Source organism: Lissotriton helveticus, chromosome 2_2, assembly GCF_964261635.1.
Source record: "Lissotriton helveticus chromosome 2_2, aLisHel1.1, whole genome shotgun sequence".
Classification (NCBI taxonomy): domain Eukaryota; kingdom Metazoa; phylum Chordata; class Amphibia; order Caudata; family Salamandridae; genus Lissotriton; species Lissotriton helveticus.
This window is the reverse complement of record NC_136060.1, coordinates 7469727-7487312: the sequence shown is the minus strand read 5'-3', so window position 1 is coordinate 7487312 and position 17586 is coordinate 7469727.

Below are 17586 nucleotides of genomic sequence, written 5' to 3'. Positions count from 1 at the left end.
AAAACTGCAGCATTTTCTAATAATGAAATGTTAGAGGGTACTTCAGATTATGACACATTCTACTGTTACCAACATTATGGTCATCATTTCCTGCACAAATCCATTTCAGCTAGGAATGTTTTTGAGTACCATTAGTGGGAACACTGCCCAACACCACCAAAAGGTAGTTCACAAGTGTTTGCATATACATTTTCATACTTTTCAGGGTTTAACACAATAGATCCAGATACATATGACTATGAGTTTGCACCAATATCAGCACTGAAAATTATGTTGACAAACACTGAACAGATGTACTCTGCTTCCTTTTTGGCCCAATTGACTAAACAGGGTTTCATCCTTTGGAAAGACGAAATTGACTCGGAATGAATTTGGGGTTTGAGGGACTGGCAAGTCCAGGGTTCAAAGGCACTATTTAGAGCATGCCTCAATTCACTGCAGATTATCTTTTTAAATGATACTGTGCAACAAACATCTTGTCATGGACTAGCCAAGAACAAGGACCTGAAAACTCCTAGGTTTCCAATACCAACACAGGGGTGGCAGATTCAACTACAACAGTAGATGACATACTAAAGTGCAATAGCACAGAACCAAATGGAAGGAGTTGGTGGTTTGGCCCTTAGACATGAACGTATGTCATAAAAGATTCCTGAACATCACCGAGGGACTCAGTATCCATTGGCCAGACCCACGTTATGTACAGAGAGAACATCCAGGGGTAGTGACATCCTATGGTGTTGGGAAGTTGTGCCTTGATTTGCTAGAAACCTCAACACTTGTAGAAGTGAAACAACACTTATCTTTACTCTCACACGACATGTATCTCAGGGACTTTTTACAAGGACCCAGGAAACAACGTCAATAATGTTTCATATATGCAGGCATTTATGCTGCCTATATTGAAATATGGAAAATATCCCAACAAGGGGCCGCAGAGAAAATAAGGGAAATTTACAGTATTAATTTGGAGAAAGCATTAGCTGTGGTAGATAATGGGTTAACAACTTTGACCTCCTAGATATATTCATTGGGCAACATTGTATCTTCTGCTATTGACATACTGGAACAGGATTTACCCATATTGCAACACAGCCAATCTCAGTTACGTACCATTATGTGGTTACGCAGGACGCTGCAGTCTTTGCGTGCAGGATTTGTGCCGTGGCGTTTTATAAACAGTATGTCTCTGTTTTCAGACTACAATCTAACAGATACACAGAGAGAAATGGCATAAAGAGGTAAAGAGAAACTAAATATACAATCTTGCAAATTGAAAAACTGGACAGGCTACCATTCACAGTGGTGGAATTCCCATCAACAGAATGGCTACTTCACTGCCAAATCACTCTACCGGTCATGACCTTTCAGTTTCACTATTGCCTTGAGCAAAAGCAGGCAGGCAGATATGAAAAATTGGATAAAGAATACATTAAGAAATCCTGCGCTTTACCATATAGATTTCGATGGCGGAGTGGGGATCGAGAAGTATTTCTTAGTGGTACAAACTGCAAGAACGCTTTAAGCGGTTCTCTCATGTGACAAGATATTGTTTTGCATGGAGCATGTAATGGTTCAATAGCGAATCTATCTTGCCACATGAAAGGAACTCCAGCTGCTGTGATTACACCAGTGTTTGAGTTTCTCTTGAATGGGAGTTACTTGATGCTGATTGATCAAGCTTGTTGTGGTATGCCTCTGGGAATCGCCTATCTGGTCACCGTGAACACCAGGGTTACTTGCTGTATACTAGTATTGTTTCCTCCGACAAATACAGTCAGGGAGGAGCCTCTATGGCCTTCACTGAATGTTTCTTTTATACAGTTTGATACTTTGAGCAGAATGAAAGCCATGCTTTTTCAGCAGACCGTACTCTTAATCTCTGCTCGAGAAACCTTTGAACTTCAAATCGCAAGGTCCTCACCAGAGATACATGCGCTTTTACTTACAAACTGCCTCCTACATTTTGTAGAAATGGTGGTTCCTATCTTTAATATGTCAGAGACAAGTGTTATTGTACACCTATTTAAGACATAGGGTCAGGATTCCTTAACACATTTCAGAGTTATTCCAAATTGTATACACTTTATATTTGGAAGCATTTTCAGGGGTCTACCTCTGATCCTACTCGCAATAGCTGGAATCCAGATTGTCGTTTACCTGCTACACAATGGGCGGCTCAACGACCAGTGAGATGGCAAAAAGGTCTCCTTGAGAGCTATTACCGTGAGCGTATGGTACAACATCTGGGTGCTGATAGCAGAAATGATGGGACCCCCTCAGAAGATTAATTGTGGCCAAGGAACAGAGGGGAAGAGAAAAGACATTAATATGGAGAGGTTGTTCCACCACTGGCCCTAAATTTCAAATACTGATATACATCCTACTTTCAATCTAACCTAGGTGACAGATACACGTCAATCATATTTTATTAAATATTTTATTTTATTTTCAATTTGTTAATTATTTTATATTATTCATTATTCTATGTTTTCTAAAAGAGATTTCATCATACATTCATTTTTTAAGCATTGTCAAAATACATAACAAATACAAAAGATGATAAATATATACACAAAAATATAATACAAAGTATTACAAAAAGGTGCCACCTGATCACATACTCACAGTCTCAAAAATACTACCACATTCACACCCATACTACATTCAAACCACACCATCTAGGGAAAAAGGAAGAACTGAGTCTTAGTTGGCAGAATCTTCACGCCCACTTGACGGTCTCAAAAACCAGCTTGAGACCCCGCACCAGGTCGACGCGCGTTTCTGTGGCTCAGGGCCACCTTCCTCAGGACCTCTTTCGTATAGTCTAATCCAAGATGTTAGGGGACGGTTAAAAACAATTTGATGTTCCTAATCCAATTCCGGTCTTCCACAAGGTAATACAGCTTTTGGCCAAATAAAAACTTTTCGTTCTTTTATTCCGGATGCAAGATGACGCTCCAATTTGAGTTAGTTAGATAGGGTCAGAAATCGTCCGCTATCCCCGGCGGGAATCCGTCATACAGATAAACACTCTTCTCTGTCTAGTCTTAGTTTGGTTGGGACAAAGATCGCCAGCTACGCCCGTCGGGAATCATAGAGTCGTCCGTCGCACAGATGCCCGCTCTCATCTGCCTGGTATCATCGTTGCAAACAACATTTGGGTGCACCTCGCCTTCGAGAACTAAGTGCTTCTTGATTCCTATCGTTCAGACCAGTCTTTGAGGACTGCATCGTACCTCTTTTCCGATGCTTATTTTGCAGAGGAGAATGCAAATTGGACCTCTATCTGACACCTGAAACATAGACGCCAGTGGTCTTAGACTCCAGGCTGGAACCACTGCGTTCCCATGCTCGATTATGTCCTCAGTGTATTCCCATCTTGACAAATACATTCCTCGAGGATCCGCAGGTGCTCTTTTCAACTGATTTGTACTTCAGCTCCACCATTGGCACCGAGGTATCAGCTATAGCACCGGCTGCCTCTCCACCAGCTCTTGCCAGCACTGGATTTCATCTATGCACCTTTGACGTGCTATGCGAGGTATTGCAATGTTTGTCCCCTGCGGCAGCAGGCAGCGATGATGTTGCGTCTCCCAGCCAGGACATTTAATCTAAATCTGTCTCATCATGGGCTGGGAAAGATTTAGGATATTCCCATTTTATTCAACAAAATTCCTTAAATTGGCACTGTTAGACCTGACACCCTTGGCGTGGTTTTCCCCCATCTTTTTGCCTCTGTCTACTGTATTTTTGATGCTGTGCTGGATTTCGTTTTTGCTGGTTTAGATGCTTTGGACACTCTGCCACTGCTGATCAGTGCCAGAGTGTAAGTGCTCCCTATGTAAATTGTCATATTGATTGGGTATACCTGATTGGCATATTTGTTTCACCATGAAGTCCCTAGTAAAGTGCACTGTGTGTGTCAGGGCTGGTGATGACAGATGCTACTAGTGGGCCTGCAGCGCAGATTGCGCCACCCACATGAGTAGCCCTAAAATGGTGTCTCAGGCCTGCCAGCGCAGTGCCCGGGTGCAGTCAGTGGACTGCCATGTCTGCCTGGCCAGTGTCCCCACTGGCTGGGCCTAACCCTTCCCTGTCTGTGCACATCAGTCACCCCTATGGAAGGCTCAAGGTACCCCCCTGGGCAGGGTGCAGTGTATGGGTAAGGTAGAGCATGTACTAGTGCAGGTCACATGCTCTGGTAGTGAGCAGCAGCCATTTTGTGTGCTCACTGCTGTAAGGTTATCTTGCTCCATAGAATAACATGGGGGAGGCTGGTCCCAATGGATACTGTCTGGCCTGAGTGTGACAGGGGCTGCAGGGCCCCCAGGAGGTTGTCTGAGTCAGCCCATGGATGAAAGGCAGCATCTGCTGCAAGGGAAGTGGGAGGAGATCGCACCTGATAGTGATAGGGCTGTGCCTGCCTGACCACAATGCTGGCTCCACCCCCCTGCTGGGCGACTGTCACCTCTGTCCCTGATACTGAGAGGAAGAAGGAAGCCAGGAAACCCCGAGTGCCTCAGCAACACCCAGAACTGGTTTAGACCGGGCTCAGGGCCTACTTGCACAAAGACATCAAAGGACTTCAAAGACTTTTAGGGGTATAGGAGAAGGACCCCTGACAACAGAAAATTTAGATTCTACAATCAAGAGGAACCTTTGCTGGAAGAAGGACTGCTGGAGAACTGAAGAAAGATTGACTTGCTGTGTGCTCTAAGGGCTGACCTGTTCTGCTGTTCAACTAAAAGCCGAGCAGAAGAAAGGGACTTTGCTGTGTGCTGTGACCCTGCCTGCTTGAACTAAAAAGACTTTGCTGTGTGCTGTGTCTTCCAACTGAATCTCCAAGGGCCTGAGAAGAGCTGGCCTCCTGTCTGGGAACCCAGGGTCAAAAGGTTCCCCTGTAACTGAACTGCGCCCAGAAGATCGTGCTTTAACTCTGCTGAAAGCGTGACTGGTAGCTGTGGCCAAGGAGGAAGATCGTCGTGCTCATCGGCACGTTGTGGCAGAGAACCAGAGGTTGGTTGTGCCCCCTCCGCGAGCTATCCCCCCAGTAAGAGTGGGGGTTTCACAAACCCTCTGCCCGCTCCTAGCCGCGTAAAGTCTGCTTGCCGCCTGTGTATCGCCGCTGCCCGTGGCCGGAATTATCCCAGCAAAATTCCGCGTCTGGCCGGGGCCGCCGAGGGCGAGAACCAAAGGAGCAGAGCCCTGATTGGCTCGGAGTGTCGAGCCCCCTCACCAACGCCGCGACGGGATTGGCCCGTGCGCCGTAGCGTCATCGCCGAAGCTGTGCAGGGATTGGCCGCCCAGGATTCGTCATCGTAGGCTTGTCCCGGGAGCCGCACTGCCGCTGGCTGACTCCCGGGTGGTTGCGAGGGCTCGCCTTCAGAGCCGCGACCTGATTGGCCCATCAGAAGAGAGGAGCTGCGTTCGAAGACGCCGGGGGCCGCGCCGCGAAGAAGAGCCTTCTCGGAGAAGACCCGTCCTCGCCAAGGGGGCCGCGAGTGCCTTTGTGACCCCCGGCCTGCCGTCCCAACTGCCGAGCACCTGCATACCTCCCCCGCCGTTCGTGGGATTGCCGAGAGCGGGCGGGAGAGCAACCGGGACCGGCCGGGGCAAGGAGCAAGTGTGCTCTGTAGGCGCGGTGCGCCTGAAGCCATCAGAAGAGCGAGGCAGTGCCGGTCAGAGGAAAAGAGTCCGAGGAGTACTCGGTGAGGCGCGCTTGCAGCGCTTGGGGTGCTTTTCCTCCCAGGGCTGATTTTAAAGTTATTTCCCTACTGGCATTGCTTAGTTTGCTCGTTTTTAGGGCCAATTGGAGATAAGTCAGGGACATTAGTTTTAATCCTGACTCAAGAGACTTGAGACTGATTTAATAAGAACTTCCTAATGAGCTGAGTAACCATCAAGATTAAGTGCAAATGTTTCTACAGAAGTGATTATCATGCAACTGTTTTATTTCTCTTGCTGAAACTAGATAAAGTTATATTTTTTATATATACTTACCTGTGTGGTCTCAGTTTGTGGTGGATTGGGGATTACTGTTGTGTTAAGTGCATTTATTATACACATTGCCTTGGGGATAAGCCTGCCTGCTCGCGCCAAGCTACCTCGAGGGGGAGCAGGGGTTATCTACTGTGTGTATTCCTTCACCCTGACTAGAAGCAAGGGTCCCTACTTGGTCTAAGGTACTTACCTCTGCCAACTAGAGACCCCCAGATCTAACAGGCACTTTCAATAACAAAGCATGGACTTCTGAGTACGCTTGTAGTAGTTCAAAGTGTATGATCAAACTCATTAGGACTGTGATTTGTGGAACTTTAAAACAAAAATAATATTCCAAGAGAACTCCAGCTTTGTGCCAACTCCATATATTCCAGACAAAGTGGAGAGTGGTAATGAGAGGTCTGAGGGGGGAGCCCCTAACTTATTTGGAGATCTCAAAGCCTTCCCGCTGCTAGATCTCGTTATTGCGGAAAGTCTCCTTAACAATCTAAAATCGGGCTCTCCTCAGGATGTTGCTCCTCAGGCGGTTCTTAAGCAGGTATTGGAAACAGTATGCCCGGTGATAATGCAGGTCATTAACGCGTCTCTGGCCTCAGGAGTAGTACCTCCCAACTGGAAGAAGGCAAAGGTCCGGGCCCTGTTAAAAAAACCTAATCTGGACCTTGAAGATCTGGCTAATTACAGGCCTATTTCGCTGCTCCCGAGTCTCAGCAAAATAGCTGAAAAACACGTTAACCAGGCCCTCTCTTTATTTGTTGAGTCTACGGGCTCATTACATTCAACCCAGACCGGGTTTAGAGCCAAGCAAGGAACAGAGACAGCTCTGGTGGCGGTGGTGGAGGCAACTAGGGGTATTGTGGATTCGGGAGGCTGTGCTGCGGTGGTCCTATTGGACCTCAGCGCAGCCTTCGACACTGTAAACCACTCTCTCCTGCTGCACCGGCTACGTCTCGCAGGGGTTTCTGGATTGGCTCTTAAATGGCTCCATTCTTTTCTATCGGACAGATGCTTCTCCGTTTTTGAGGAAGAGGTGTCATCAAGCCAGCTGCAACTGAGTCACGGCGTTCCCCAGGGATCATCACTCAGCCCCACGTTGTTTAACATTTACATGAGACCTTTGGCTGATGTGGTGCTTCCCTGGGGAATCCAGCTTGTCACCTACGCCGATGACACGCAGCTGGTCGTTTCTTTGGTGAGGGACGATGCCTTAGATCAGGGGATCAACAATCTGACCCCATGTCTCACCAAAGTCCTTGAATGGATGACCTCGTCTTTTTGAAAGCTAAATGGGGCCAAAACGGACATTATGCTGTTGGGCTACAAAGCCCCAATCAACTTGGACCCCTGGTGGCCATATTGTCTGGGACCTCCTCCGGTGCCTAAGACCACAATAAAAAGCTTGGGGGTCTGGTTGGACTCCTGCTTGAGCTTCCAATACCAGGCCAAGAAGGTGGCCGCGACCTGCTAAGGATTGATGCGAGTTCTTAAAAAAGTCCTAGATCTTCTTCCATTTGAGGCCAGACGCGTATTGGTCCAGTCGTTGATTCTTTCGCGACTGGACTATGCAAATGCCGACTATATGGGGGCACCAGCAGCTACCATAAAAATTCAGCAATCTGTGCAGAACTGTGCAGCTCGCTTGCTCACGAAAGTCCCCAAACGATTTTCGGCGAAGGCCTCAATTTGGTTGCTTCATTGGCTACCAATTCAGGAAAGGATTGTGTTCAAGACCATGTGTTTGGCACATAAGACCATCCATAATGCTGGCCCGTCCATTCTTGATTCCCTGTTTCGTCGCCATCAGTTGGTGAGATCTCTTAGATCCAACCAACGAAAACTGCTGGTAGTACCCAGGGTGAAGTTGGCCCGGATGGGCGGCCGCCTGCTTTCTGTCCAAGCATCCAAAGGATGGAATTAACTCCCAGACAACATCAGGCATGAATCTAATCATCTGGCTTTCAGGAAGCGACTAAAGACATTCTTGTTTCAATAATGTCCATTTTAACGTTCTCTGGTCTTACAGCGCTGGGATGCTCTAGGGTAGCCATGCGCTATACAAGAAAGTATTCATTCATTCATTCATGCATTCATCTGGGTGCACCTCGCCTTCGAGAACTAAGTGCTTCTTGATTCCTATCGTTCAGACCAGTCTTTGAGGACTGCATCGTACCTCTTTTCCGATGCCTATTTTGCAGAGGAGAATGCGAGTTGGACCTCTATCTGACACCTGAAACATAGACGCCAGTGGTCTTAGACTCCAGGCTGGAACCACTGCGTTCCCATGCTCGATTATGTCCTCGGTGTATTCCCATCTTGACAAATGCATTCCTCGAGGATCCGCAGGTGCTCTTTTCAACTGATTTGTACTTCAGCTCCACCATTGGCACCGAGGTATCGACTATAGCACCGACTGCCTCTCCACCAGCTCTTGCCAGCACTGGATTTCATCCATGCACCTTTGACGTGCTATGCGAGGTATTGCAATGTTTGTCCCCTGCGGCAGCAGGCAGCGATGATGTTGCGTCTCCCAGCCAGGACATTTAATCTAAATATGGCTCATCATGGGCTGGGAAAGATTTAGGATATTCCCATTTTATTCAACAAAATTCCTTAAATTGGCACTTTCAATAACAAAGCATGGCCTTCTGAGTATGCTTGTAGTAGTTCAAAGTGTATGATCAAACTCATTAGGACTGTGATTTGTGGAACTTTAAAACAAAAATAATATTCCAAGAGAACATTTTGTCTCTCCTTGTTTTTTTAAAAATGTTTTAAATGATTTTAAAGTTTTTTTAAACATTTTAAATGGCTCATTGGTAATTTTATGCACTGACACCTAGTAAAATGTGTATTATTGTTGTTGAGTATTCGGAGGACTGGTTGTTATGTTTCATATATGTACTCTAATATAGGTCCAGGGAACAATGTACCCTTTCACCTTCATCATCTCTTCTACATTTCACATGAACAAGCCTTTTAGGGACATAAGGTCTTATAAGGACAAGATACCTAATAAGGACAGAACGCCTTATAGGGACAGAACGCCTTATAAGGATTGAACGCCTTTTATGTACTATACCTTTCACCTAGTTCCATGAGGGAGGGGTTTTGCCAATCAATACTGCTAGGATGTCATCCTTAGCACACATGAATAAATTATGAGGATACTGCCCAGGGGTATACTTTACCGTCCTCCTATCTACGTACACGGTTGATCCCATACATCATCCTCATACTGAAAAATGGCTAACACATGCACAAGGGACAAAGGGACTCTGTATATAAACAGCACCTCTTGCTATCAGTAGTTGGAGGGAACCACAACTTCAAGGTCAACACACTGACCAGAGACGCTGAGGCTCCTGCATGCAGTCGCTGCAGCTGACAGTGGTTTAAACATGCCTTGCGGGGTGTTCAACTCGAGACAAGGACGAGCTCCCACACACTCATTATTCAGGTAATGGGGATCGACTAAATCCTATCGGCATTCTTGGCTCCTAGGCTTATTAGCTCTTTTGTTTATCACCTGCTAGGTACACTTAGGTACATCTAGACAGGCATCGTAGGAGTATGCGATTTATTTTATAAATGCATTTTATATTCATGTATATTTTCATGACTATTGCAAAATGGTAGAACTGTACTATTCCTTTTTATTCACTGTACTGCTGATCCTATATCTCTGCTACTGTGTAACAATTGTAGCAGCACATATACTTTATACTAGAAGAACAATGGTGTAATAAATTCGTATTGTAAACACGCTCAACTGTTTCTTCCATGTATCTCTCCAAATTAGCAAACACGAGTGACTAGGTGAAAAGTAGTATATTGTTTCCACGAGCCTGGGGAATCAGGGTTGTTATGTTCTGAGGTTGCCAAAAACTAATCTCTTTTTAAAAAAAAAATATTTTTATTATGCTTTTATGTATACCAGCACAGAATTATACAGATACTTATGACATGTGGGATGCTCTTTTCTACCTAATAATAAAGAATTTGTTCATATTTACAGGAATATTTAGCTATACACATAAAAAGTATAGGAGAACACAGGTGACACAATTTACAAATTAATAAAAAAAAATCTAAAAAACATCAATCTTAGCCATGGAGGGCAGTTACATCAGATCAGATCAGAAAAGAAAAATACCGCTTCCGGAACAATAGGACTTAGCAAATAACTAGTTGCACCCCAAAGCTACAATAAATCACAGACCAACTTAGAATAGGAGCCCATATATGCCTGCCAGTCAGTCTCCCTCTTCTGCCCCTTCTCTCTTTCCAAGTTAAACATAGAAAGCAGCCGGGCGAGCCATACTGAAATGTTGGGACTTCTGGGTATAGCCAGGCCAAAGCTATGCATATCTGGACACCAGCCATAGCCAGAAAGAGGAATCAGTGATATGGATCTTGCCCTCCGTTGCTGCCAACCCCGAGGAGTATTAAAGCAGGGGTTAGCACAGCTTTCACGCCTAATGTCTGATCCATAAATGTCTCTATTTAATTGAATAAAGTCTCAAGACGTGGGCTGGATGCAAACATATGGATTAAATCGGCCTCCATAGAATCACACCAAGAGCTTCTAACTCCCACCTGCCCCCCCATTCTGCAATCCTTGCCAGGTTATAATAAAGTTAAAAGATTGTCTTGCAATGCTGAGCTTGAAGCCCAGCAGAGCACACTACTGTCTTTCCCAGTTCTAATGAATCCAGAAATCTATCCGGTTTTCTGCCAGTCGTTCAACCCATTTCTTCCCATGTTTTTCCACATCATCCTGCTTAAACGCTACGAGCTCGGCATACAATCTCCTTATAGTGCAGTTCCTCCCTTCTCTAACAATATATATGATTTTTTACTTTACTTAAGCCATCCAGGCCGCCCTCCTTCCCGCTGAGAAAACTTTGCAGCTGCAAATATTTTTTAAAACTTGACTTCTCGATTCCAAACTCACTCTGGATATCGCTAAACTGGCAAATTCCGTCTGGCCGTATTAAATCCCCGACTGTCCAGACACCCCGCCTCGCCCACCCTGCCATAATTGTGTCTGAGAAAATTCCAGGCAGCACAAGATTTTTATAAAGCTGGGAATAACAGTTTATTCTCCTAAGGCATGTCTTCTTTTTAAGTGCTGCCCAAATTTTAAAAGCGGCTATCAAGGTCTTAACTATTGTTTTCTTGTAATAGCTGGGCTCATTAAATTTCATAAACCAGTTAGAAGCATCATCACCTAGCAGTAGTCTATACACATCTGGTAACTCTGCTTCATCCCAGGGATCCCTTGTACACCCGCCAATTACGTTACTCATATATTGGATGGCAGCAGTCCAGTAATAAGCTTTAAAAATATGGACTGCAAAGCCTCCACTTTCCCTAGGCAGTGACATAAACCTAAAAGCCCTCCTAGTTTTGCCATGTGCCCAAATAAACCTATTTACTATGCTCTCAAGCGCCGCAAACCAGTGTTTTTTAAATCTAAGGGTACTGTCGGAAACAAATAAAGTATTTTGGGCAGAAATATCATTTTAATCACATTGCAGCGGCCACCAAAGACATATGTAGATTATTAAATCTATCAAAATCTGATTTAGCCTTACTGATTACGGGCTCAATGTTTATTGCCACTAACTTTCCCAGCTCAGACGTAATATCAATACCCAAAAAATCGCTGACTCTGTCCCCCGAGCATCGTCCAGATAGACCTTACCTTTCTTACGTATCTGCGTCTTTTGCCTGTTTAGGGCATACCCAACGAACCTCACAAAATCATGAGCTACCTTCTCAACTGCAGGTAGCGCAGTTGAGGGATTAGATGTAACAATGGCTATTTTCGTCTGCATATGCCAGGCTTTTTGTTTCCAGCCCATGGTTGACAATGGGCTCAATTCCATTATTAGCCTCCAACAATCGTATTAGAGGATCAATATATATGGCGAAAATGGAGGGGGGACAGGGGCAGCCCTGCCTTGTGCCACGTTTAATCAAAAATGGTTCAGTATATCCCCTATTTAATCTTAGCCGGGCCATTGGTGCTCCATACAAGATCCAAATAGCTTTGATGAAGCCCCTCCCTATACCAAACTATCACAGAACCTTCCAGGAGTAGTCCCAGGAGACCCTATCAAATGCTTTCTCCACATCCAAAAGCATCACCGCCATAGGGTCCCCCGAGACTCCCGTTGCATCAAACATAGTTATTACCCGACAAATGTGTTGCGTTGTTCCCCTCCCCGTAATAAACCCATGCTAACAGGGGTGGATTGTTTTCCTGATAAGATGGTTTAGTCGGGTCGCCATGGCCTTAGAATTTTTTTTAGCATTACTGTTTATCAGTGTTATTGGCCTATAAGACCCAGGTTCTCTGGTGCCTTGCCCTTTTTCAAAAAAATTATAATATCTGCTCTGGCCCATGACTCGGGTGCCCCCTCACCCTCCTGAGCCTGGCTGATGAGATCCACCAGATCAGATCCAATCACATCCAAAAAGGTTTTTTTTTTATCTAGTCCGGCAGCCTTGCCAGAAGGGAGGTTTCTCCGTGCACAATAAATCTCATCCTGGGTCAATACAGTCTCGAGGGATTCACTATCTACCGAATCTATACTTTGCTCGGGATTCCGCTTAAATATTCCTGGATTAAGTTTTTCTCCACCTGGGATTCATCACTATATAAGCGTGTAGTATCCTGCATATTATATTGTAAGGTGTTTTACCAGCCCTGTTCAGCCAGTGCTTGTGAAATAAATCTTCCTGTATTACATCCTTCCTGCGTGGACCTTCATCACTACATATTTTGGCGACGAGGTGACGAACCTACAACTACAAACAGATCTTTGGTACCTGACAAACAAGAGGACCTGGAGATGGCGCAACTAACATAAACTACAGTGGGAACAGCTACAATTTTAAGAAGAAGAGGTATCCACAAGAAGGTAATAACTGTGAAGAAGAAAAATGCGTTTTCTACACAGTACAATGACGACATCTGCAAAGAAGAAACAAGTACTACTCAGAAAAGACAAGAAGACTACAAGAAACAAGTAAGGATGAAGCACTATGACTTTAAGCCCCACCAGTAGCCTCACCATTGGCCAGCCCTTACATTGAGCTGTGTGATCCTGAGCACATGCTGGCTACGCTGCATAACCTTGTGCTCATCTACATTACCTACTTTGAACATTATCTCGAGAAACCGTTTATGTAGGAGTCTTCAAGTTCCCCTATTTTCTCCTGTAAAGTCATTTGGGTTATGTCTCTGCACTTCCTGCTTCAGGCACTCTGTCTTACCCTGAGTCTACCATTCCTGTCAACAGTTAAGGAATGCGCACTTTGTGAACATTGTCTCACAGTTGTACTTCCAGATGAGCATGAATCAATTCTACAAGGATTGAAATTTAATGAGTAAGGAATCAAACTGTCTTCGTTTGTGGCTGTCACCATGGGCATCTGTTTTTCTGACTTTTTTTTCCTGATTAAGCAGCAGAGTTTGTTGTGTTCTTTTCATCGACTGCAGTGGGGCACATGACACATTTTTGGCAACGTGATTTGTCCAGTTCACACACTTACTTTTGAAATATTTTGCTTTGGTGTGTTAATTTTTCCACATCATTTGTTATGCTAAGCTGTCATGTGGCTGTTTAACCGTGAATACGTTGGAGGCCTGTTCAGCAGCAGTTTAAACTGTCAAAAAATGATCGTTATTGTGTGAGAGCAGCGCTTACCTCATCCTAGAAGTAGCTCTTGTCTTCTCGAGTTCCCGCTGTGACGTCAGGCTCGGAACTCTGCCTTTGCTGCTTCTTGACGTCTGATTGCTGCAACGCGCTGTGAGCCTTCCTGTAGCGCATCCAGTACGGGCTGCCATGTTTTCTTGTAGGAATCTTCGGTGGTATTTACACAGAGTAAAAAGTCAATTTAAGCATATCCATTGTGCCTCACAGACTATGTCAGCCTGCCATCCACTAAATGCTCTGCTCTGATGGATTTTAAAAACACTCTGTGAAGAGTTAAGTAACAAGTTGGTCTCACCTAATGTGGACTAATTCCTTCTACATTCCGTAATGCTGGCACACCTGTGGAGCAGTATTTTGTTAAAATTACGGACTGGTTTGGTTCATTTAGCCCTCCACCGGCACTCTAAGTACTGTTTCACATATCTTTTGTGTGCCACAATTCACATGTTAATTCTTCCATGTGCTGCCAGTCTACAGCCGCTTTCATTACAAGGTCAGCAGCTGTTCGACATCACTGCATATCTCAACACCAAGGAGTATCTCAAATTTTAGAAAAACATATTATCCAACGTCATATGTCGACAAAAGTTCATGTTCAAAGAAACTCTTGATAGCAGGTTTTGCTTCTTCTTTTTTTATTTTTCTCTTTACTTCAGTTATTCAAAATAAATTTTTCACAATTCAAATGATGATCACATGTATTTCCATACAGCCTTTCCATACAGCCTACGCGTTTCGTCCTCACAGGGACATCATCAGGGCAAAATTATAGAAGCGGAAAAATCTTCCAATAGAGCCCAACTATCACAGCGGATGCGAAACAGTAAGTCCTTAGCACTAATAGCTGAACTTTCTTGAATCCAATATTCATTTAAACATCAGCCACTGCTGTGAATTCAGTCTCCTTTTCATCAAAAATCGTCCTTAATCCGAAGTGAAAATTTAAATTTGGCAGTTCTCAGTCTTAGAAGGTCAGTTTTACTCGCATCCGTACGCTCTGACGACTCTCCTGATAAACAGTCATTACAGAAGACCTAAGCATGATGGTCGTAGTCCTCTATCTCGGAGCAATTTCTCCGAATGCGTAACATTTGCCCATACGGCAAATTCGCTCTCAGGCTTCTGGGATGATAGCTTTTATGATGCAGAATAGTATTTTTGTCAGTCGGTTTCTTATATAAAGATGTTTTCAGTTTCCCATCCTCGCATGTGACCTCGACATCTAGAAATGTCTTTTTCAAGCTGCTTGTTTCAATGGAGAATTTAATGTCACTATGGGGCTCATTAGGATGGCGGACGGAGGAGCTACCGCGGCCCTGGAGTACGCGGAAAATGCCTTTTCCGTGTCCGCCTGCCGCGGACACTCCGTCCGCCATATCAGGATAGGAAACAGTGTCAAATTTCCGTCCGCAACGGAAAATCACGCACCGCCGCCCAACTACACCCGACCACGCGGCGGACGGAACACATCCTAAGACTCCGCCGTACGTACTGACGTCTAAGACCGTCCCCCAAATCAAGAAGGCGGAAATTACACATGAAACCGCAGCGGAAAAACAACCTGACTGAACACGGCGGATTCCCCACAGCAAAGAAAAGATACATAGCAGAGATACTCACCACAAGCTGCTCGCCACCATGGACCCAGCGCTACACGCTTTCCCGATGCTCTTCGCGATCCACCACGTCCTAGTCTTGGCCCACCATGGACGCCGACGCAGGTAAGGCACAAACCATTGGCTGCATGGAGGGGAATACCTGCAAGGGTCGTGACGTAGGGAGGGGGAGTGTCATGTTACCGAAACCACTGAGGAGAAGCAAATAGAAATACACATTTGTAGTACGCCAGCATGAATGACAACGACAAACCACGAGACTTGATTGACTACCTCTATTGCACATAATAGGGGTATAATCACAGTGTTTGCGTGAGCATGGGCAAAGTGGGCACCAGAGCATGAACATCAGAGGCAGCACGTGAGAGGGCAAAATGCAGTATCAGAACAGCAACAGGGCATTGTGGACAACAGAGCAGGTACATCATTGGCAGCACGTGAGAGGGCACAATGCAGTATCAGAACAGCAACAGGGCATTGTGGACAACAGAGCAGGTACATCAGAGGCAGTAAATGAGAGGGGCTAAGTGCATCAACAGTCCATAGCACTGAACATGTCCATCAGAGGCAGCACGTGAGAGGGGCTAAGTGCATCAACAGTCCATAGCACTGAACATGTCCATCAGAGGCAGCACGTGAGAGGGGCTAAGTGCATCAACAGTCCATAGCACTGAACATGTCCATCAGAGGCAGCACGTGAGAGGGGCTAAGTGCATCAACAGTCCATAGCACTGAACATGTCCATCAGAGGCAGCACGTGAGAGGGGCTAAGTGCATCAACAGTCCATAGCACTGAACATGTCCATCAGAGGCAGCACGTGAGAGGGGCTAAGTGCATCAACAGTCCATAGCACTGAACATGTCCATCAGAGGCAGTACGTGAGAGGGGCTAAGTGCATCAACAGTCCATAGCACTGAACATGTCCATCAGAGGCAGCATGTGAGAGGGGCTAAGTGCATCAACAGTCCATAGCACTGAACATGTCCATCAGAGGCAGCACATCAGAGGGCACAATGCAGTATCAGAACAGCAACAGGGCATTGTGCCCAACAGAGCAGGTACATCATTGGCAGTAAACGAGAGGGCAGAATGCAGTATCAGAACAGCTACAGGGCATTGTGGACAACAGAGCAGGTACATCAGAGGCAGTAAACGAGAGGGCAGAATGCAGTATCAGAACAGCTACAGGGCATTGTGGACAACAGAGCAGGTACATCATTGGCAGTAAACGAGAGGGCAGAATGCAGTATCAGAACAGCTACAGGGCATTGTGGACAACAGAGCAGGTACATCATTGGCAGTAAACGAGAGGGCAGAATGCAGTATCAGAACAGCAACAGGGCATTGTGCCCAACAGAGCAGGTACATCAGAGGAAGCACAAGTACGTGTCCCAACCAACCCGTCCCAGGGACCCCAACAGTGCAAGGCTGTTCTCAATGGACAATGCACATCATGTGAACTAACATGTGAGTGAAGCGATCAGCACCTCACATCACAGAATCAGGTGGACTGCATGAACTACCTGCCTCGGACACACTGCCAGCACCAGAAACAGGAGTGTGAGACACAGCCACAGCCCGAGTGACACACACATGGTCCACAGACCCAGACACACTGCCAGCACCAGAAACAGGAGTGTGAGACACAGCCACAGCCCAAGTGACAGACACATGGGCCACAGACCCAGACACACTGCCAGCACTAGAAACAGGAGTGTGAGACACAGCCACAGCCCGAGTGACAGACACATGGGCCACAGACCCAGACACACTGCCAGCACCAGAAACAGGAATGTGAGACACAGCCACAGCCCGAGTGACAGACACATGGGCCACAGACCCAGACACACTGCCAGCACCAGCAACAGAAATGTGAGACACAGCCACAGATGTAGTGACTGACTCGTGAGCCAAAGACCCAGACAGACTGCCAGCACCAGAAACTGGAGTGTGCGACACAGCCACAGATCTACTCACTGACACATGAGCCATAGACCCAGATACACTGCCAGGACCTGCAACAGGAGAGGGCACAACTGAGACTGTGCTACTACATGATGCATGACCGCAAACAACAGACACAGTGGCACTATCTGATACATAAGAGTCAACTGCACCTGAGCACTGGGACCACTGAAATGATGAGCCACAGGGCTGTATGGGCCAGGAGGCAGGGTGTTCCTGGGAGCTGGGGATAGCTGACCTTGAGCTACATCGGGGTGGGCAGGTGTCAATGGCG